Raw genomic sequence first — 18,882 nt, 5'->3', positions numbered from 1 at the left:
CCCCCCTCCAGGGGCAAGGGTACCTAGACCCGGTTTGTAGGGTACGCTTGGGGAGTGTGATCGTGTGTACAGCGTCTCTTTATGTCTGTCTCCACGTTGGTTGAGTGTGGAGTGAGTGCATATGAGAGCATGAGGGTGGGAATGGATGTTTGTGTCTGTGTGTGCCTGTATGTCTGTGTCTATATGTCAGGTTGGGTATCAGACGCCACCTCTCTGGGGACACCTCAGGCCCTCCAAGGTTTGGAGGCCTATCTCCACCCACCACCACTTCCCCTGCCAGTGGCGGACTCCCTCAGGTGTCGGTGTGTTGGTGGTTCTTTGTGTCTGGGGATGGGCGTCCGGGTACACACCGGCTCACTCCTTGGCGGCCGCTTATCGGGGCCTGGAGCCTGGGGCTCACTCGGGCCACTTCGGAGGTGGGGTGCCCCCGGCCTCTCGGCCTGGGGCTCGGTCACTCAGGCACAGCTGGCTGCCGGCGGAGCTCACGGGCGCGTCACTGCAACCCCCCCTGGCTTCTGCTCCGCGGCTGCTGAGTGAGCCCTCATCTGGGACTCTCCTCAGCTCTTTCTGGGACAGTGGCGCGGCTGCCCCTCTGTTGGTCTTCCTTGGTCTCTTGTGTTCTGGGGGCCTCTGGATGTCTGGAGTTTTGATCTCCTCCATACCTGCTTCATACCCTGGAGGACGGGGCTGTGGCTCCCCCACACTCCCTAGCAGATCGTTACATGGAGAAACCTTTGGAATGCAAGCATGCTGATCCACACAGGTATGCACACAGGTGTACACCTGTGTGTACACACAGGTGTACACACAGGTATTCACAGACGCGGACTACAGCTTTCTTGGCTGCTGCCTCAAAGCACATTGTGCGCTGTCTATCTTGCGTGCTGCACAATATCGTTTATTATTTAGTATCTACTGATATCTACTGCTAGCTAGTTTATTGTGATGGTGCTGTTTTTTTTTATTATGTTGCTCTTTGTTGTTTGCTTTCTCTTCTGTTTTTTTTCTCCATACAGGTGACCCAGGTGTTTTGTTTGTTTGTTTGTTTTTTTCTTTCTTCCCCCCCTTCTCAATTCATAATTATAATAAAGGTCAATCAAATGGACCAATATGGCACAGCCATGATGATCCACTTGGTAAAATAAATCTGCTTGGCATCTTTCTTGGCCTTAAGACAACAATTCTGATGGCTAAAGATCCAAACGGGACACAAAAAAAGAAAAAAAAAAAGAAGTACAGCTAAGCCTGAGCTAAGTACTATTTAGCTGGCAGCAAGTGAGTGAAAAGCACATCCTGTTATGTGTGAGTATGAGTGGTTAAGGATACATTATACATTATAAGGGACACCACCTCACACACATTCACATCAGAAAAGAGTGAATGAGAGAAAGAAAAGAGGGAGCAGGCAGAGGCCCTGGGGACCACGACAACCAGAAGCAGGGTGGGTCAAAAGGGCTTTTGGACTCTAACCCTCTCAGTTATACCACCATTGTGCTATTTGTCAGCACTCACTTCAGTCTTGTTCATTTTGTTTTGTCTAGAAGAATAAAGGTTTATCTATTTCTATTATATTGCTGTTTTAATTTTGGTTATAGGTTATTAAAATAGCTGTTTTTATAGATGTAGTTCTATGTCCAGAGAACAGTCTTCTACCAAATTCAGACAATTTTTACAGATTTTTAATTTTATTTATACACAAATCACATCAATAGTCTCCTCAAGGTATTTTATGTCGTAAGGTCGACCCTACAATAATACATACTTGTATTGTCTTATTGTAGGATCAAACACTATTTGTGAATGTTTTAGCACTTACAAAGATTTTGTCTCTGAAACTATTGTGTTGTGTTCATTGTTTTTCTTCTTTGAGCCCTAATGGTAAAAGCCCAGCGCAAAATAGTTTTGCCATAGCTGAACCATGTTTAAATGGTGAGTGCTACTGTGATTATTGATCCGATTATACCAGGGGTCGGCAACCTTTAACACCCAAAGAGCCATTTGGACCCGGTTTCCACAAAAACCCCGCACTGGGAGCCGCAAACACTTTCTGACATCTAAAATGGAGATAACACTGTATATACTGTACATACACTATAAACAACTATAGTGTGTTGCTTATGAAATCCATGAAGTGCTAGAGAGAAAATTCAATTTTATTTATGTAATGAACACATTTTCAACATTTTGTACTCTGAAAAGAATAATAACAAAAAAGAAGCACAATTAAAAAGCTGAACTTAAATGATCCATGTAGCAAACCAAAAATGTCGTGAGCCATCATCCTTATATCACCTTTGGGCTTTCGGAGCGTGTAGCAGAGCCTTGGCCTGAATTTTCATCTATGCAGGACTGTCAGCTTTTGTCTGTGAGGCGCGAGCGGTTTTTAGAATAGAATAGAATAGAATAGAATAGAATAGAATAGAATAGAATTCAACTTTATTGTCATTGCACATGCACAGGTACAGGGCAACGAAATGCAGTTTGCATCCATCCAGAAGTGCTTTAGTGATATAGATATATTACAATATATATTAGCAATAATATAGATATGTGAGTATATTACAGAAATGGGTCTATTATGGTATGTTATAATGTACACGGTATGAAGTATGTTGTGAATATTCTATAACTATAAGTATGTACAGGCTGTAGTGAGTACAAGCTATGTACAGGATATAAATATGAAAAACTATACAGAATATGAAATAAATAACTTTACAGAATCTGAGATATACAGCTATACAGAAATGGGAACTATGCAAGTTGTAAACAGTTGTAGGATTAAAGATTATCGAATGTACAGAATGATTATTTACACAGAGCTATACAGTAGTGCAGTTAAGATAAGTGAGGGTGTAGATAGTTTCTACAGAGGCTTTATAAAGTGCTAGTGGTTGTGAGTGGTGGTTCAGTCCATGTTATTATTGTGTTTGAGGGTACAGTTGTCCATTGTGGGTGTGTGTGTGTGTGTGTATGTTCAGTCCATGAGTTAACGTGGGTCAGATGTCAGGAGGCAGAGTTCAGGAGTCTGACAGCTGTGGGGAAGAAGCTGTTCCGGTACCTGGTGGTCTTAGTCCGGAGGCTCCTGTAGCGCCTCCCAGAGGGCAGGAGGGTGAAGAGTCCATGTGATGGGTGACTGGGGTCTTTGATGATTTTCCCAGCCCTTTTCAGACACCGCTTCCTGTAGATGTCTTTTATGGCAGGAAGTGGTGCTCCGGCGATGCGCTGGGCAGTTTTCACGACCCTCTGCAACGCCTTCCGGTCTGAGGCAGAGCAGTTCCCAGACTGTTATACAGTTGGTCAGGATGCTCTCGATGGTGCAGCGATAGAAGTTCACCAGGATGTCTGAGGACAGGTGGTTCTTCCTCAGAGTCCTCAAGAAGAAGAGGCGCTGGTGAGCCTTCTTGACCAGCTTGGAGCAGTTGGTCGTCCAGGTGAGATCCTCGGAGATGTGGACTCCCAGGAACTTGAAGCTGCTCACACGCTCCACAGCCGTCCCCTTAATGTGGATGGGTGGATGTGGGTCAGCATTCCTCCTGTAGTCCACGATGAGCTCCTTGGTCTTCTCGGTGTTAAGCAGCAGGTTGTTTCTGTCGCACCACTCAGCCAGACGATCCACCTCCTCCCTGTAGGCGGCCTCATCGTTGTCACTGATGAGGCCAATCACCGTGGTGTCATCTGCAAACTTAATGATGGTGTTGGAACCATCAGCAGGTCTGCAGTCGTGGGTGAAGAGGGAGTAGAGGAAAGGGCTCATCACACAGCCTTGTGGTACACCGGTGTTCATTGTGATGGTAGATGAGTAGCGGTTATCCAGCCGGACATGTTGGGGGCGGTTGGTCAGGAAGTCCAGTAACCAGTAACAGCCCAGGTCTGTCAGTTTCTTGATGAGCTGTGAGGGGTGGATTGTATTGAATGCTGAACTGAAGTCTATAAACAGCATTCTGGCGTAGGTGTTGTTGTTGTCCAGGTGTGAGAGGACAGAGTGCATTGCGATGGAGACTGCATCCTCTGTGCTCCTGTTCCGGCGGTATGCGAATTGGTGGGGGTCCAGGGTGGGGGGGAGACAGGATTTGAAGTGTGCTAGGACCAGTCGCTCTAAGCACTTAGTGATGATGGGGGTGAGTGCTACTGGGCGGTAATCATTGAGGCAAGATGGGTTGGAGTTTTTGGGTATCGGGACGATGGAGGTGGATTTGAAGCAGGCCGGTACCTGTTTGTTTTTTTACATAGTTTATGGTAAAGAATAGCTGCTTATATGTGGATCTGAAGATCGGCGTGTCTCCAAATACATATTTCTTCATGTTTATGTGTTGGGATGGCATTCCATGTTTCAAACACGAGTTTGTCCGGTCTTGGAAGGTTCTCAGTATCCCTCCACGTGATTCTGAACCACAGTGGCCTTCTGATGTGAAGTGTGACGCTTAGTTTGAGCGACGAAAGATAATAAATTTTTTTTTTTTTAAATATTTCAAGATCACAATAATCTTCCAATTTAAAACTACAATAAAAAAAATAACACATATCAAATACACTCTGGAGCTGCGGGTTGCCGACCCCTGAGCATACTGTTATATATGCTTCTTCTGAGAGTCATGTCCTCTGAGCTGTAGCTCAGGAGGTAAGAGCTCATCTGCTGAGCAGAAAGTTGGTGGTTCAATTCCGAGCTGCCCCAATCTGCATGCCAAAATCCTTATGCAAGATATTATCCCCAAGTTGCGTTCTGGTGCATCCATCCCAGTATGAATGTGTCTGATCGCAAATAGAAAGCACTTAAGAATAGAAGAAAGTGCTGTATGAATGAGTGAATAAGGCGTGCTGTGAGTGCTCCAGAAAAGAACTATACAAGAACCAGTCGAGTCATGAACTTTGATGAAGCCTGAATATATAGAAAATGATTCTACCCAAGATGTACAGCCCTTGAACAAGGAGTAAGAGTCCACACATTTTCAGGATCAGCTATTTGCTGCAAAGAGAAAACAGGTGTACATCTTATAGCATTTTCTAAAATGGAGGGTTGATGATTGGGTGGATGAGCATGAGCCCGGCATTCATTCGTTCGACACATTTATTTCTGATGAAGAACTCATTGATGACTATAATGAGAAAGAGGGCACAAGATTAGACCCTGCCAAGATGCACAGGAACCAATCAGGGGGGAATTGTAATAAAGTGCTCCTGTCGTCACCGTGGGGCTGGTGCTCCATGAGGAGTCATATACCATCATATCATCACAGATTCACACAGCTGATGTTTAGGGATCAATACGAAGTGCAAAAGTTTTGTTGCATCTCTGATGATGTTGCTATGGTGCAGTGTCGTCATGCTGACGGCAGAGGGTCCTGCGTGAAGGATGTCTTTGTGGGTGCCATGACTACGCCTTATGCAAGGCTCGGGTTGTGTGATTTGATAGACAAACCACACAAGTGTGTTTTGTATTGGGATCCAAACAATGTTATTTTCACCTCTCAACCCGGTGAGTGGGTCCCTGCCTTGGGTCCCTACCTCAGCGAGCGGGTTGATGAGATGAATGGACAGTTGCCATGGAGAGGGAGGGGAGGATTACATCACAGAGTCTGTCTCTGGGTTTCCAAAATGCTACGCTTACCACACAATGACAGAAGGCAGACAAAGCTCAGTGATCCACTGGTTATCATTCAATTTCAATGTCATCAGAAATGTAATAACTCACAGGAAATCTACACGTCATCTTTTTTCCACTTCGAACATAAACAATCACCATTGCAAATGATTTTGGAAAAACTGTCCAGATCTCAGGGCATCTAAATTCAGTACTTCACATACTTCATACAATTCATTCAGAACAATAAGCTTAGCTAATTCCATGTCTCATTATGTGGATTAAGATTTTCTGAAGCATTAGATGGTAATGTGACATATCAGCTCTTCCTAAATGCTTCTTTGAAGGGAAATAATTCATCCGTTTGTAACTCTTTCTAAACAAACCTCACAGTTTTGATATTCGTACCGTATCACCCACATTACATTTAAAAGTCATCATCTTCCTGGGTTTCATGTTTCATCTTTTCTCATTGTTTGTTCACCATAGTGGGAGTCACTTTGATCTGTCATAAGACTTGTTACAGGCTTGTCCAGGAGCTTAGATCATGAGTTTTCATGTTTTCACAAGAGGCTTTAAAAGCTTCTGTTAAAACTTTCTACAGTGGTGGATTTATATCAGCCCGAAACTGTTATTTTCATGATCACTGTGAGACACAAGATGACTGGACTGTACTGTTAACATACCTTTTATTGAATTCAAATTACACATGAAAATACTGAGCTTTGTACAATAAGACTGGAAGGCCCTAACCATTAAATCTTCTGCTTTCTCTCTAGTAATTCCCAACTGATTCCCAGTCATACGTCCCAGTCATCATCATCTACCAAGGAATTGTAAGTCTCATAGGAGGCATTTGCAATGTTCATTGACGGCAGGGATGTTCATCTGCCATCCATAGTCTTTTAATAATTTCAACAGTAGCCTGTGTAGAAAACCTCGGGAACCGGCGTTCACAAACGAAACATGACTTTTTTGTGATACTTCTCCAAAGCAGGTGAAAAGTGGTGACTTTGATGTTGTTCACAGTTTCTTCAAGTAGCTCCAGGGGTCCAGATGTGCCCTGCAAGTCACACAGAGGTGGAGATGGACGAGATGTCTGAATTCACAGTGCTGGGGGGAGACTCAGGGGGGTCTCACAATGCACTGGTGCTGTTGGCTTGGACAAGTTTAAAAAATATAGCATCTCTCCCAATCTGCACACAGAAAAACGCAAAAAGGAGCCAGTTATATACTACTGCCATAATCTGCCAACTCAAACGTGTGGATGACAACCCCTTGTGAATAAGGGAGCAGCTGAAAATAGCTACTTTTTAAAAAAATTTAAGTTGTAGAGATTCAGCAGAACTGTACCACTAAATTCAGAGTTACATGTTGACTCGTACCCTCGGCATTAGCCCACATTAGCGAAATCTCTCTGCCAACCTTGAAACGCACTTTTATCTGCCCTTCAGACTTCATTCTCAAAGCTGCGTTCTAGATGGTCGATCCGGATATTGTGGCCGCATTTAACTGTTCACTGGAATTTTCCCCTCCGGGTTTAAACATGCCACTGTTTACTGTCTGTTGAAGAAACGCTCTCTATATTGTGAACAACAATGAAAAATTAAAAGTTTGGATGTGGAGTATTCACTCCTGTGTCACGATATAAACAATGGTGGAAGCTGAGCTCAGCAACTGTTGAATGCATTTACTTGGTCAATCATCTGAAGAAGTCTATAATTCGGGATTTATTATATTTCACATGGGCAGTTCTCTGTGATGCCTAAACATGTCTTCACCTTTTTCTATGCGGGTGTCTCAGTGGTCTGTACTCATGTTACAGGTGGGGGTTTGATTTCTACCTGGGAAAATTGTATGCACACTATTCAGATGCATGCAATTTCATGCATCTATTAAACCTGGTTTCACCAGTGCATTCTAAATTATGTCCAACTGAAAACACAGATGTCTAATAGTTTCCTGCCTCGTTGAAGAAGGAGTCATTGTGGCCCTAGAACAAGCGACAATATTAGTCTCCACATCTGGGTATCTGGGCCTGGAATTTGTCATTTTTAGCTCAGAAATCAGGCACGGGGTCATTACAGGGAGGTCACAAGTCCCCACAGATCAGTTGGTCTCAGTGGCTCTGTGATGGCACTTTGCTGCTGCTCTCCATACCTTTCTTTCCATAATTTTCCATGTATGACATGAAGGGGTGAGGAGTTCTCAAACCTTTACAGCCTATAATAAAATACTGGGATTGTGGTTCTGACTGAACTGTCCCTGTATGCTCTTGCAAAGGGTTCTACAGTCCTTTGAGATATCTAACCAAGATCGGGCCATTTCTTTCTGCTGACTCAGAAAAGGTTATCAATCCCTTTATCTCTTCCAGACTCTTGGAACAGATTTTACTGCAATAAATTCATTTTTAAAGATTAAAAAACAAAACAAAAAAACCCCCAATTACTTAAAATTGTAATTGTTTTTGTAATAAGACTTGTGACTTGACATTTAATTTATTTTCTGTGCTCATAAAAATGACTTGGAAGCTTTTTCCAAAATCCAAGAGACAGTTAATGAATTATAAAAGACAGAATTGGAGGTGTCTAAAGAAAAGTCCCCAAACACAGATGAGCTGGTGGCCACCTCACAGCTGTCAGAAGATGAGCCAGGAGAGCTGTCAGCAGGGTTTCATTGGCTGAGCTCTACATAGCTGTGCTGGGCTGTAGGCAGCGATGTGATGGAAACCCACTTAACCAAAGGGAAGGCAACTAAGGATGCAAGAATATTTCTTCTTGTTAATGATGAAATGAACAAGAAACCATAGGAAACCAACTTAAGGCATATCAATAGAGCCAATGATTTATAAGAACAACTCTCTTAGTTGGCTCTTTATGGTGCAATATGATCTGATAAAAAAAACCCAAATCCGAGTCTTTGAGGACTGATTTGTTTTTTCAGCCAATTCGTTACATGTTTCTATGGCGTTAGATGGGTGGGTGGTTTCCTTTATTTCCAGTTCAACAATATGAGTCTTAGTGCCAGCAATAACACTAACTGGACCAAGATATACTGAGTATTTGACCATTTTAGGAAGGCGGCTTTTAAATGGTAAATGGCCTGCATTTTGTATAGCGCTTTACTCAGTCCCTAAGGACCCCAAAGCGCTTTACACTACATTCAGTCATTCACCCATTCACACACACATTCACACATTACTCCACAAGTACTGCGAGAACTGAACCCAGAGGGACTTGCTTCTGCAGAACCTCTGACAAAGGCTGAAATGCGCTGAGACACTGTGGTGCCCCTGCTGCTGCTTTGGTTAGAGCTGCTGTTTCTGATCCTTTTTCTAAACTTCACAGTCAGTGACACCAACCACAACAATGTTTTGTCTTTCTTGAGGGCCTACAGATCAGCCATAGCAGTTATTAAGACATGAACATACAAGCAGGAATCATTATTTTCTCATTATGATAATGTGATGACATCAAAATCTTCAACTGATCCCATATTTTATTGGACATTTTTTTCTGCCAGTGAAGGTTATGTGTTTGGTCAAGTTTGTTTTGTAGCTAGCAGCATATTTCCAAAACTTGTTTACCAATATAAATTACATTTGGAGTATTTCTCCGTTGCCAGAGGAGCAGTTTGCGTTTGGCTCCCTGTTTGAGAGGCATTTTGAAACATTACTACTTGAATAAAAACTATCTGGCACATGTATCCCATGCTTCACTATGCAAAGCTGGATCCACTCAGAGGTTAAACGTTATGACTTAGCGTTGGGCAGGCATGATGGAGCTGTGCTCCTTGGGAGTGCTTTTTAGTTGTTCCAGTGGAGAAATATTGCTTTTACAGAAATGGCCGGTTCATTTTCAGTGACAGCTTTTCTGTTTTCACGTCCTTGTTTTTCCAAGCTGTCCACATTCACGCACCATTGCTTGAGTGCTGCTGGACTCTCTCCCAGAATCTTATATATCTTATATACCTCAACACATCTTTTTAGTCCGCTTGATCCCCCTTTAATATAATTTCAGGGTTAATGGTTTTTGTTTTCACTAAACCTAACCAAATGTTTTTGGTTAACGCTGACCAAACACAAGTAAACACTGAGAAAATTATACTAAACATAAAACCTAAGTGAGCAACTGGACAAAGGACCTCAGAGATGCATCTGACATTGCAATAAACTGCTAAACATATAGTATTTTCCATTAGAGTAATAGAGACCTGTGGGGTGGCTCAAGACTTTGTACTGTACTGGGTAGAACACATTCTAGTGTGACAGCACCAAATATTTGACTTTATAGTATATCAAACAATGTCAGAGCAAAAGATTAAAAAGAAACTGAAGTGTTAGATGACATGGTTGGTAAGGTAGTTCATGCATCTTCTAATGTGAGGACACTGTTATGTAATATCAGCTTACAGAATCTGCATTACAGATAGTAATTCCCCTCTTATAGTATACAGCTCTTTATATATTCCTATGAAAAGTTTCATCATGCCCAAATGCAGTTTTCTTTGTCTGGACTGATGTAATGCGCTGTCTTTGTTCTGTCTGAGCTGTCACAGAAATTCTAATTTAAACTGATGATGTCCGTGCCAAGTCTGAGCACTTGCCCATTTTAACATCTAGATTGAACAAGTACACTGTCGGTGGCAGCGTTTTAGGAGGACAGCCGTGGTGGCGCTGATTAGTGGAGCTAATGCTCGTTCTGTGCCTCCTGATTGCTGCAGCCACTGTGCTTCCACTGATTTGTAGTTGGCCACAGATGTTCTGGCGTTCATTTTTAAAAGCATCTTTATGAAGTTTCACACTGTTCACTTTAGTCACACAAATCTCACAGTTAAATTAAGTTTTTACTTCTTCTATCAGTTGTTTCCTGTGTGGAGCCATGATGAAGATGTGATGAAGCCCAAAGGTAACTGTGGACGTTCTGAGAGTGGTTTCACAAAGATGCTTCAGACTGGTCTCCAGCGTTAGACCAACAAAGTCAAACTATTTGGTTCATATAAGCCAAATTCTGCCCTTGTGAAACCAGCCACAGGTGGTCCCTGGTAACAGAGTTAGGCTGAAGCCACAGTTCATTTTGTTTTAGTAATCACAGGTTTTCTAACTTACATTATTTGGTTTTGTTTCTCCAGTAGAGTCTCTCTGAAGTCTGTTTGTGCCTCATGTTCTTATTTTATGTTACCGGGTTGCTGTGATGCACTGCAGTGTTGGACTGGTAGATGCTAAATGCACTTCATCTTATTCAGAATGTAATGTAATGTAATGTACACTTTTATTGATCCCCGTGGGGAAATTCTTCTCTGCATTTGACCCATTCACTCAGTGAAGCAGTGGGCAGCCACCAGTGCAGCGCCCGGGGAGCAGCGTGTAGGGATGGTACCTTGCTCAAGGGTACCTCAGGGTAGCCGTTCAAGGGATTCGAACCCCTGACCTTCCGATCATGGGGCAACCGCTCTACCTACTGAGCTATCCCTGCCCCTGAATGGTGCCGAACATACAAAATACCGAGGGGTTTGAACACATTGCTCCTGTTATTTTCAGTAAAACAAGAACATGATAATGATAACTACATTTTAATACTACTATTACTGCTTTAAATTTATAAAGCTTTCAGTTCCTTCCTTTGCTGACATGACTGAACACACACTGTTCATCCCTTAGATCAGGGGTCTGCAACCTTTAACACCCAAAGAGCCATTTGGACTCGGTTTCCACGCAAAAGAAAACACTAAGAGCCGCAAATACTTTTTGACATCTAAAATGAAGATAACACTGCATATATTGTTTGTTTTTTTTACCTTTATGCTTTGTGTGAACAACTAAAGTAAGTAAGTAAAGTTTATTTATTAAGCGCTTTTCACAGACAGGCAGTCACAAAGCGCTCTACACAAATATTAAAATAAACAATACAATCAATAGACATTAAACACAATGTAAAAGATCAAATGTACATAATGTAAAGAATATAAAATATGTAGATCAACAAAAGGCTCGTTTGAACAGAAACGTTTTTAACTGCTTTTTAAAAGAATCCACAGAGCAACTAAGGTGTGCTGCTTATGAAATCCATGAAGTGCTACAGAGAAAATTACATTTATTTATGTAATTAACACATTTTGAACTCTTAAAGAAAAGGAAAGACAGAACTGAAATGATCCGTGTAGCAAACAACCCTTATATCTCCTCTGGGCTTTTGGAGCCTTGACCTGACTTTTAAAAAATAATTGGAAAAAAAGCTCTATGCTGCTAAAAAAAATAGATATTTGCAAAATTCTGCCTAAATATGTATTTTATCTGGTTAATGTGTGTGGCGGGGCGTGGTCTGCAGCGCCGCTGCAGGGGAGGCGGACGCACCTGAGCAGCACCCGCAATCACGCCTCGCCGCTTTTACGTCTGTGCTCTCTATGCTGTTGTGTTGGTGTGTGTCGGGCTGTGAGCTGCAAAGCTACAGCCGGCTGTATGCGTACAGCAACCGTGTGTGAAAAGCGGTCAATAAAGAGATGCTGAAAAGCGTGTTCATGCAAACATCGTTGGGTCTGCTGTGATATGTTTACAATGGGACTTATGGTCCCGAACCTCTGTGCACAGCGTCTGCAAATCGGGGTGGCTGTAGCTCAGGTGGCAGAGCAGGTCAGCCACTAATCAGAAGGTCGGTGGTTCGATCCCAGGCTGCATCCTGGCTGCATGCCAGATATCCTTGGGCAAGATACTAACCCCATGTTTGCCTACTGGTGGTGGTCAGAGGGCCCGGTGGCGCCAGTGTCCGGCAGCCTCGCCTCTGTCAGTGCGCCCCAGGGCAGCTGTGGCTACAATGTAGCTTGCCATCACCAGTGTGTGAATGTGTGTGTGAATGGGTGAATGACTGAATGTAGTGTAAAGCGCTTTGGGGTCCTTAGGGACTAGAAAAGCGCTACTATACAAATGCAGGCCATTTACCATTCATCTTTACGCAGGACTGTAAGCTGTCATCTGTGAGGCGTGAGCGGTGTTTGTTTTTAACATAGTTCACGGTGGAGAACAGCTGCCGACATAATGTGGATCCGAAGATCCATAACTGGCCTACCTGGGTTTGAAAGTCTCGACAAATACTGGCGTTTCGGCGGGTACACCGGCTTCCACGAGTGTGACGCTTATTTTGAGCGATGAAAAAATAATAAGATATAATTTTATGTTTATATTTCAAAATCAGAATAATCTTCCAATTTAGAACTACAAGTTAAAAAAGAACTAAACACAAATAAAATACACTTCAGCTAAATACTTATAATTTAGTTTCCCAAACCACCCGGAGCCGCAGTATAAGGACAAAAGAGCCGCATGCGGCTCCGGAGCCGCAGGTTGCCGACCCCTGCCTTAGATATAAAAGTCCCCCTTATTAAATCAGCCTACGCAGCCTTTATTGACTGTGACTCTCTACAACACTAAGATCTGTTTCAAATGACTCTTCTTTTGAAAGTACATTTCGTTTTTGCAACATTAAAGATGTTTATCCAGAAGGCTGCATATGTACACTTTACACAGTGATTGTGTTCACGGCCCCACTGAGGCAGCGCCTGTGTCACGACATACATTTGACTTTTTGTATAATAATGATTACAAACATGGCTGTGCACCAATTGAAAATAAAAGATTTTAAATTTAGAGTTTGTATTAAATCTGTTATTGTAATAACTGCTTTCTTACTTGTGAGACATAAATATCCAAATCTTGATTGAAAAATTGTCATTTTTTTTCTGGTTTTTCTATTAGAAGTGCTGATTTTTTTTTTGGCTAACAACAACACCCAAAGTTGACTGGTGAAGGTAATTAAATACAGAAAATGTCAACACAATGAACATGTTATACAGTGGGGCAAAAAAGTATTTAGTCAGCCACCGATTGTGCAAGTTCCTCCACTTAAAATGATGACAGAGGTCAGTAATTTGCACCAGAGGTACACTTCAACTGTGAGAGACAGAATGTGAAAAAAAAATCCATGAATTCACATGGTAGGATTTGTAAAGAATTTATTCGTAAATCAGGGTGGAAAATAAGTATTTGGTCACCTCAAACAAGGAAAATCTCTGGCTCTCACAGACCTGTAACGTCTTCTGTAAGAAGCTTTTCTGTCCCCCACTCGTTACCTGTATGAATGGCACATGTTTGAACTCATCATCTGTATAAAAGACACCTGTCCACAGCCTCAAACAGTCAGACTCCAAACTCCGCCATGGCCAAGACCAAAGAGCTTTCGAAGGACACCAGGAAAAGTATTGTAGACATGCACCAGACTGGGAAGAGTGAATCTACAATAGGCAAGCAGCTTGGTGTGAAAAAAATCAACTGTGGGAGCAATCATCAGAAAATGGAAGACATACAAGACCACTGATAATCTCCCTCGATCTGGGGCTCCACGCAAGATCTCATCCCGTGGGGTCAAAATGATCATGAGAACGGTGAGCAAAGATCCCAGAACCACACGGGGGGACCTGGTGAATGACCTGCAGAGAGCTGGGACCAAAGTAACAAAGGTCACCATCAGTAACACACTACAACGGCAGGGAATCAAATCCCGCAGTGCCAGACGTGTTCCGCTGCTGAAGCCAGTGCATGTCCAGGCCCGTCTGAAGTTTGCCAGAGAGCACATGGATGATACAGCAGAGGATTGGGAGAATGTCATGTGGTCAGATGAAACCAAAGTAGAACTTTTTGGTATAAACTCAACTCGTCGTGTTTGGAGGAAGAAGAATACTGAGTTGCATCCCAAGAACACCATACCTACTGTGAAGCATGGGGGTGGAATCATCATGCTATGGGGCTGTTTTTCTGCCAAGGGGACAGGACGACTGATCCGTGTTAAGGACAGAATGAATGGGGCCATGTATCGTGAGATTTTGAGCCAAAACCTCCTTCCATCAGTGAGAACTTTGAAGATGAAACGAGGCTGGGTCTTCCAACATGACAATGATCCAAAACACACCGCCCGGGCAACAAAGGAGTGGCTCCGTAAGAAGCATTTGAAAGTCCTGGAGTGGCCTAGCCAGTCTCCAGACCTCAACCCCATAGAAAATCTGTGGCGGGAGTTGAAAGTCCGTGTTGCTCGGCGACAGCCCCAAAACATCACTGCTCTCGAGAAGATCTGCATGGAGAAATGGGCCAAAATACCAGCTACTGTGTGTGCAAACCTGGTAAAGACCTATAGTAAACGTTTGACCTCTGTTATTGCCAACAAAGGTTATGTTACAAAGTATTGAGTTGTATTTTTGTTATTGACCAAATACTTATTTTCCACCCTGATTTACCAATAAATTCTTTACAAATCCTACCATGTGGATTCATGGATTTTTTTTTCACATTCTGTCTCTCACAGTTGAAGTGTACCTCTGGTGCAAATTACTGACCTCTGTCATCATTTTAGGTGGGGGAACTTGCACAATCAGTGGCTGACTAAATACTTTTTTGCCCCACTGTATAAGGTAAGATAAGAAGAACTTTATTTATCCCGAGGGAAATTCTTTCATCATAAACATGCTCAATACAGCAAGAGAAACAGAGGCAAAAACATATATACAATAATATACAATAAGAACTGCAGGATACAGTAAGAATAACTGTAACAAAGTAACGATATAACTATATCAGGTAAAATTAATAACGTAACTATCAGTGCAGGTGATTTTTAAAAACAAGTGACATAGTATTGTGTGATGAATAAAAGAGAGTAGCAGCATGTGACGGGGATGAAACAAACATTCAATAACATACTGTTAAGTAATATTGCACGATCTGAATGAGAACATAATAACATTAATATTAATCCTATAAAAAAATCACGACAGAGCGAGGAGGAGTCCTACAGTCTCATAGCCGTCATCAGGAAGGACTTCCTGTGGCAGTCAGTTCTGCATTTCGGGGCGATGAGTCTTTTGCTGCGTGTGCTCTGATGGTCCATCATGGAGGCGTGCATGAAACAGAGAAGCTTTTTAGTGTTCTCCTCTCAGACACCTCCACCAGGTTCTCCAGTCTGACACACGGGACAGAACCAGCCTTTTTAATCAGCTTGTTCAGCCTGTTATACTGTTCCCCAGTATAAACAAAGCATACGGAGGGAAGACGTGACCACGAAGGAAGTAAAACGGTGGACTGCCCAATCAGAAGCTACGCTACAGGACGCACTCAACGACGTAGACTGGGACATGTTCAGAGCATGCGCAGTCGACATCAACGAGTTTACAGAAGTAGCAGTATGCTTCGTCAATATGCTAGCGGAGGAGATTATCCCCACTGCGAGAGTCACCACATTCCCAAACCAGAAACCGTGGATGGACAGATCGATCCGCACTGCAGTAAACACCAGGACCGCCTCCTACAACGCGGGTCTCGCCACTGGCGATATGAGCGCCTACAAAGCGGCCTCATACGGCGTGCGGCGCGCGGTGAGAGATGTCAAACGCAGGTACCGGGAACGTGTGGAGTCCCGCTTCCACCAGGGCGACACACGGAGTATGTGGCACGAACTACGCACCATTACGGACTACAAAGCCAGGGACACTGCGCCGATCAACGCCGACTCTGCATTCACCAACGAGCTGAATCGGTTCTACGCCCGTTTCGAGGTTAGCCAGGCGGCTAATGCTATCTACCGCCTGACTACCGAGGACAGTGACGTCATCAGCGAGAGACCGGTGACCAGCATCGCGGAGCATGACGTCCGAGCGGCACTGAGGAGAGTGAACACAAGGAAAGCGGCGGGGCCAGACGGCATCACCGGCCGTCTGCTGCGCTGCTGTGCTGACCAGCTAGCAGGTGTGTTCACTTACATCTTCAACGAGTCCCTGGCGAAGTCTGTGGTCCCCACATGCTTCAAAAGATCTACCATCATCCCTGTGCCCAAGAACAGCAAACCCTCATCCCTGAACGATTACCGGCCAGTTGCACTGACCTCGGTAGTAATGAAGGTGTTTGAGAGGCTGCTGAAGAACATCATCTCCTCCTCCATCCCAGACACCACAGATCTGCTGCAGTTCGCCTACAGATCCAACAGATCCACAGAGGATGCCATCGCCCACGTCCTACACACCACTCTCAGCCACGTGGACAAGAAACAGGGTAACTATGTGCGAATGCTGTTTGTTGATTACAGTTCAGCGTTTAACACAATAGTGCCCTGCAGACTGTTCACAAAGCTGAGGGATCTGGGACTTAACAGCCGTCTGTGTGCATGGGTGTTGGACTTCCTCACTGGCAGAACTCAGGTGGTGAGGGTGGTCAGGTGCTTCTCCAACAGCATCACCATCAACACAGGAGCACCTCAGGGATGTGTCCTCTCGCCACTGCTCTACTCCCTCTACACTTCAGACTGTGTGGCCACCCATGGCTCCAACACCATTGTGAAGTTTGCTGACGACACAGTGGTGTTGGGTGCCATCTCCAACAACGATGAGGCGGCCTACATGGATGAAGTGAAGAATCTGGCATCGTGGTGCCAGGACAACCACCTCCAGCTGAACGTCAGCAAGACCAAGGAGCTGGTGGTGGACTTCAGAAGGGGTCAGCACAGAGACTACAAGCCCATTATCATCAATGGAGCTCCAGTGGAGAGGGTGCAGTCCTTCAAGTATCTTGGTGTCCACATCTCCTCAGACCTGACATGGGCTGCCCACATTCAGGTCCAGACCAAAAAGGCTAGGCAGCGCCTGTACCACCTCTGACAACTGAGGAAGTTCAGGGTCTCTCCAAAGATCCTCAGGATTTTCTATACAGGCGCTGTGGAGAGCATCCTCACACAGAACATGACATCGTGGTTTGGGAACAGCTGTGTGAAGAACCAAAAAGCTCTCCAGAGACTGATCCGTACAGCAGAACGCTGCTGCAGGATTGCTCTCCCCCCGCTTCAGGACACCTACACCAGGAGATGCCGGACTAGAGCAGCGCAGATACTGAAGGACCCGTCCCATCCTGGCAACAAACTGTTCCAACTTCTGCAATCTGGTAGAAGGTTCCGCATCTTCTGGGCAAGGACAGAGAGACTCAAGAGGAGCTTCTATCCCCAAGCCATCCGTGCCCTAAACACACACACCCGCCCTCTCACATCATCTATAATTGACTGAGACAGGACTCTTCCAGACACTCTAAACCCAGGCACAATGTACATTTCAATTCCTTTAATCTTAAATATGTTTATATTGTCTATCCTGTAAAATAGTCAGATGTCTATTCATATTAATGTACAGAATTCACCTGCTTGCTGCTACTACTGCACATTCACCCAGTGTATATACTATATGTGTGTATATATATATATATATATATATATATATATATATATATACATATATATATATATATATATATATATATATATATATATATATATATATATATATATATATATATGTATAAGAGTTAGGAGTTCGCCTTGTAATCGGAAGGTTGCCGGACAGTCTCGGTCGTTATGTCCTTGGGCAAGACACTTCACCTGTTGCCTACTGGTGGTGGTCAGAGGGCCCGGTGGCGCCAGTGTCCGGCAGCCTCGCCTCTGTCAGTGCGCCCCAGGGTGGCTGTGGTTACAATGTAGCTTGCCATCACCAGTGTGCGAATGTGTGTGTGAATGGGTGGGTGACTGGATATGTAAAGCGCTTTGGGGTCCTTAGGGACTAGTAAAGCGCTATATAAATACAGGCCATTTACCATTTATATAAAATGTTCTTCCTCTACACCCCCCCCCAAGTTTTGCACATGTCGAGGAGCGTGTCAGGCTACATTTCACTGTGTGTTATACTTGTATAACTATGCATGTGACAAATAATAAAGAACCTTGAACCTTGGCATCAGCTGTCTTCACCCCACTGCCCAGCAAACGGACACAGCGCTCTCTCCCACAGAGTGATAGATATGCAATATGTTATGATTTTAATTGTCTTTGCTTGTCCTTATCTTTTCAAACACTTAAGAAATAAAAATGTTGTAAACTGCATTTCCTGCTATGATTAAGGAGCACAAAAAAACCTGGTGGCTGACATCTATTGTCGCTCAGTCATAGACGTGAAAATCTCTCACGTTGTTATTACCTTCTATGTCACATGACGTGGATTTTGCAAAGTTAAGCTGACTGCCCTCTGCCTCTGTTGTTGAGAAGATTGAACATAATCACTCTTCTTATCAAAATGTTGGCAATAAACCAAGTAAGTGTCTTTGTCGAGATGTCAAACGACTTTTTCGGGAACAGTCAGCCGTGCTTGTGGGTAAACATTATGTTAAGGGAAAGATGGAGGGCTGACTATTGGAGAGGTGGTGTGAAACAACATAAATACGCCAGTCTAAA

Source organism: Astatotilapia calliptera, chromosome 1 (assembly GCF_964374335.1).
Source record: "Astatotilapia calliptera chromosome 1, fAstCal68.1, whole genome shotgun sequence".
NCBI lineage: Eukaryota > Metazoa > Chordata > Actinopteri > Cichliformes > Cichlidae > Astatotilapia > Astatotilapia calliptera.
This window is presented reverse-complemented; position numbering follows the sequence as displayed.